Below are 6,000 nucleotides of genomic sequence, written 5' to 3' on the forward strand. Positions count from 1 at the left end.
TACCTGGAAGATCTTAAGAAGAAGCGAAGTGAGACTTTCACTTCAGGTATATATGTTATAGAAGTCAATCTATCTATTTCTTCATCATGGGTATTAGATACCGGATGTGCATCTCACATTTGTACTAATGTGCAGGCGCTGAGAAATAGCAGGGCATTGGCGAAGGGCGAGGTGGACCTACGCGTAGGCAATGGAGCACGGGTTGCTGTTGTTGCTGTAGGGACTTATCATCTATCTCTGCCCTCTGGGCTTGTATTAGAATTAGATGAATGTTGTTATGTGCCTGCATTAACTAAGAACATAATTTCAGTTTCTTGTTTGGATAAGAAAGGTTTCTCTTTTATTATAAAGGACAAATGTTGTTCTGTTTATTTAAAAGATATGTTCTATTGTAGTGCACCTCTGATAAACGGACTCTACATTCTAGATCTTGAAAGCCCTATCTTTACATAAATACCAAGAGGTTCAAGTCAAATGACCTGAACCAAACCTATCTCTGGCACTGTCGCTTAGGTTATATAAATGACAAGCGCTTATCTCAGCTCCATAAGGATGGTTTGCTGGACTCATTTGATTTTGAATCTTATGAGACGTACGAGTCATGCCTACTAGGAAAGATGACCAAGACTCCCTTTAGTGGGCACAGCGAAAGAGCGACTTATTTTTTAGGACTCATACATAGTGATGTATGTGGCCCTTTCAATGTCGCTGCTAGAGGCTGTTATAGGTACTTCATCACATTTACTGATGACTTTAGTAGATATGGTTATGTGTACTTGATAACACATAAGTCAGAATCCTTTGAAAAGTTCAAAGAATTTAAGAATGAAGTACAGAACCAGCTCGGCAAGAGTATTAAGATACTTCGATCAGATCAAGGTGGAGAATACCTTAGCCATGAGTTTTGTGATTACCTAACTGAGTGTGGGATTCTATCCCAACTCACTCCTCCTGGAACACCACAGTGGAATGGTGTATCCGAAAGGAAGAATCGTACCCTATAAGATATGGTACGATCTAAGATGAGTCACACAGATCTTCCGACATACCTTTGGGGCTATGCTCTAGACACGGTAGTTTTTATACTCAACCGAGTTCCATCCAAGGCCGTGATAAAGACACCATATAGGATATGGATTGGGAGAGATGCCCAGGTGTCTTTTATTTGGATTTGGGGTTGTGAGGCTTACGTTAGACGACAAGTCTCAGACAAATTAGGACACAAATCCGACAAGTGCTACTTTATTGGATATCCCAAGGAAACTAAGAGATATTACTTCTACATTCCCAGTCAGCACAAGGTAGTTGTGCCAAAGACTGGGGTCTTTCTAGAAAGGGACTTTGTTTCTAGAAAGACTAGTGGGAGTACGTTCGATCTTGAAGAAGTTCAAGATGCGGACCATAGCACTGAAGCCTCGATGGAAGTTGAACTAGAACCATAAAGTGTTGTGGATGATGTTGTTCCACAAAGAGTTGAGGAACAACAAACAGTTCAAGTACACATACCTCTTCGTAGGTCTGATAGGGTAAATCGTCAGCCTGAGAGATACTCATTTCTCTTGTCTGACCATGATGACATTGTGCTCATAGAGGATGAGCCTACCACCTATCAGGAAGCTATGATGAGACCAGATTCCGAGAAATGGCTAGAGGCCATGAGATCCGAGATGGAATTCATGTACACCAACCAAGTATGGACTTTGGTTGATACACCTGAAGGGGTAAAACCCATTGGGTGTAAGTGGGTCTTTAAGAGAAAGACTGACATGGATGGACTTATCTATAAGGGTCGCTTGGTAGCTAAAGGTTTCAAGCAAATTCATGGTATTGACTATGATGAAACCTTTTCTCCAGTAGCGATGTTTAAGTCCATTCGGATCATGCTTGCTATTGCAGCTTACCATGACTATGAGATATATCAGATGGATGTCAAAATCGCGTTTCTGAATGGAAACCTATTCGAGGATGTGTACATGACATAACCTGAGGGTTTTATAGATCCACAGCATACTAGCAGAGTATGCAAGCTGCATATGTCCATTTATGGACTAAAGCAAGCTTCTCGGAGCTGGAATCTTCGATTCGATGATGCTATCAAACAGTTTGGTTTCATCAAGAACGAAGATGAGCCTTGTGTCTACAAGAAGGTTGTAGGGGATATAGTTGTCTTCCTCATATTGTATGTGGATGACATACTACTCATTGGGAAGGACATCCCTTTGCTTCAGTCTGTCAAGACCTGGCTAGGGAGTTGCTTCTCAATGAAGGACTTAGGTGAGGCATCCCGCATTCTAGGGATATAGATCTATAGAGATAGATCTAAGAGATTGCTTGGCCTAAGTCAGAGTACATATATTGACAAGGTACTCCTTCGGTTTGCCATGAAGAACTCCAAGAAGGGATTTATGCCGATGTCACATGGCGTGAGTCTTTCGAAGACTCAAGGTCCCTCTTCTAGAGAGGAGAGAGACCGCATGGATCAGATCCCTTATGTCTCAGCCATAGGATCTATCATGTACGTCATGCTATGTACTCGACCTGATGTCTCGTATGCTTTGAGCATGACGAGCAGATACCAGTCAGATCCAGGTGAAAGTCACTGGATAGCGATCAAGAATATTCTTAAGTACTTAAGAAGGACTAAAGAATATTTCTTGATATATGGAGGAAATGATGAGCTAGCTGTAAAGACTTACAGTGATGCCAGCTTCCAGACCGATCAGGATGATTATTGATCGCAGTCAGGGTTCATATTTTGCATTAATGATGGTGCTGTGAGCTGGAAGAGTTCGAAGCAGGACACAGTAGCTGATTCTATGACAGAGGCCGAGTACATTGCTGCATCAGAGGCAGCAAAGGAGGCAGTTTGGATCCACAAGTTCATCACTGAACTTGGGGTGGTTCCCAATATCGCTGACCCTATTGAGCTCTATTGTGACAACAATGGAGCTATAGCACAGGCGAAGGAACCTCGCTCACACCAGAGGAACAAACACATACTACGGCGCTTTCATCTCATTCGAGAGATTATCGAGAGAGGAGATGTGAAGATATGTAGAGTACCTACAGAGGCTAACATCGCAGATCCCTTGACCAAGGCTTTGGCACAGAGGAAGCATGATGGTCACACTAGGTCATTGGGGCTTAGAGCCTACACTGATTGGTACTAGTGCTAGTGGGAGATTGTTAGTTAGAGCCCTAGAGCTAATCATTTGATGATTGTATTATGGACCTGTTGTATCATATTCTTATATATAAATATAGGCATTTATTGTTTTGGTTATTATACTTACTTGTATTGGTGCCAAATAAACTAAGTATAATAGCGTCATTGAGTAAAAGGTTCTCACCTATATCAATCGGTTAGTTGAACCGATAGTGAGATGATATAGGGAACACTACTCTTAATCATTCCTAGTCGAGTATTAGAATTCAAGGACAATGTTAATGCAATAAGACTAGCATGTAGGTCAACTCGATGACTTGATCTCACAAGTCATGGATATAGAGATATCAAGTTGACGCATGGGTATGCATTGGAGAATGTATACTGAATGACCCGCCATGAGAATGTATCATGGATCGTTATATGAGTGTCATATACTTTCTCATGTGGCTATTAGTATGACTACTAGTCGTTAGACCTGGAGTCACCATGGTTCCCTACATAAGGAGTTATATACTACGGTTTCGTCAAACGTCACCCGTAACTGGGTGGACTATAAAGGTGATTACTGGGTATGTAACGAATTATGCAGAGGGATGTGAGTGATGTAGATGGGATCTATCCCTCCTATATGATGGGAGAGACATCGATATTCTTGATAGAGTGAGACCACGAAGTGCATGGTCATGCCCAAATGAGTTAATATGAGATATTGAGCTCATTTGATTTAGTGAGTCTACTTGGAGTTCAAGATTTAGATTGATTAGAGGATGACACGGTCTATACCTCACATTGATCAATCTAGATGTCTAGGATAGAAGGACACTTGTCATATATTGTGAGGAGTCACAATTAGTAGTCACAAGGTGATGTTGGATCTCAACATTCTTGTAACTTGGGTAGTAATGATGTGTTGCTAGATACCGCTCATTACTTATGCTCCTAAATGGGATTAGGGGCATTGCCAACGTTACAAGACCTATAGGGTCACACACTAAGGACAATTAGATGGAGATTAGGTTCATATGATGAACCAAGAGGATTAGATTCATTTGATGAATCAAATTGGATTAAGAGTAATCCTAATTGGGCTAATTGAGTTGGACTCAAGTTGATTCATGTGTTCAATGATTCTAATTTAGATTATGACTCATTGAATCAATTTAATTAAATGAATTAGATTCATTATATTAAATTGGCTTGAATTAAATGGTTGTATTAGATCAACCATGAGAGAGATTAAGTCAAGTTTGACTTGACTTGAGAGGAAGAGGAAAAGTCAAGTTTGACTTGACTATATGCCACATCATTAGTGAGTTGGCAAGATGTGGACCAATGATGATGCTCCACATCATCATGGTTACTTAAGTGTGTGCTACATCATGGAGGTTACAAACCTCCATTCCATTTAATGTGGCCGGCCACATTAATTGTAATGGAGTTACAATTGTGGCCGGCCACACACAAAAATGAATGGAATTCATTTTTTTTCATTCAAGACTATTCACTTCTTCTTCCTCCTTGAGCTCTCTCTTCTTGCTCTCCCTCTCCTATCTTGGCTGAACACCCTAGGTGCTAGCACACCTTGTTTGGTCCTACTCCATCTAGTGTGTTCGTGTGGATACGTGTAGAGGATTGTCTACGTTGACAATCTTGAGATCCGGCAAGCCGTTGGACTAGCGAGATAGCGAAGGGCATTGCATCGAGGGTAATACTCTTATCTATTGTAGATCTAGAGTTTGTAAACTCGTACTCGTATTTATTTTATTTTTCTTTGCACGGATCCGGTGGCTGGGGCTTTCGGGGTTTCCGCGACCCGAAAAAGCGGTTTTCGCGACTCGAAAAACCCAACATTATTATTATCAAGGTTTAATGCAATCATCCATTGGGACAAGTCTAAACATCAACTCTACTCTAGAAAGTAGTGCCTCAAGAATGACGACGTCATTTGGTCTAGTTTAGTGATAGCCTTAGGTCAGCTTGCTTCGCTCTGGCTCTCCGGCAATGAAGCCAAGAAAGAAAATATATAGTTTTTATAGTCTGATTCAGACCTCTCTGAGACTAAGAGGGGTAGATGAGCTCTAAGCCTTCTAAGATGAATCCCAAAAGCAATCGTCACAGCTTTCGGCACATTATAGTATAGAAAGTATGCTACTCTACGATAGAGGCAAAAAGCCTATGCCGGTGTGAGAATGGAGATCTTCGTCCTATCATCCTTAGTTTGTGACGTGAGCTCTTCAGTTCGTGAGTTCTCGAGCGGTGAAGAAGCTGAGCTACTATCCTTTATCCTATCAACAAGGCAAAGCGGACTAATCGACTATCTCACAACATATAAAGGCCTCGCCTCAGATATTGGTTCCCTTGATCAGCCAGCGGCTTGCAAGATCTGGAACGACCGGCGAATAGAAAGCTCTATGTAAGGTAGAAAGACGTCGACGAAAGCGTCGAATAAGAATAGTTGATTCAATAGCTGCTGCGGCCTTTAGAATATCCTCTTCCTGGAAGCAAGCTAGGCTCATAGCCATCTCTTTAGCGTCTTGCCATTCCTGAAAGTAGAGTCAAGGACCAGGGCTCACTTCCTTTCATGGGTTCGCCTCCTTGGGCAACTTGATATATATCTTTCCAACGAGAACCTAGTAGCCTCAGTAGGTACGAGAGAAGCTAAGTGGGTGCTTCAAACATAGATGGTAGCTCCTTTTCGTCGAAAGCTTTGAACCAGAGCTTTGCCCTCTCTGAACCTAAAACTTTGAATCATGGCACTCTATTTCTTGATCATAGCTTTTCTTTCATTGGTTTTTAAAATAACATTGAAACAGTCATTTAGAAACCTGGAT

Source organism: Zingiber officinale, chromosome 11A, assembly GCF_018446385.1.
Source record: "Zingiber officinale cultivar Zhangliang chromosome 11A, Zo_v1.1, whole genome shotgun sequence".
Classification (NCBI taxonomy): domain Eukaryota; kingdom Viridiplantae; phylum Streptophyta; class Magnoliopsida; order Zingiberales; family Zingiberaceae; genus Zingiber; species Zingiber officinale.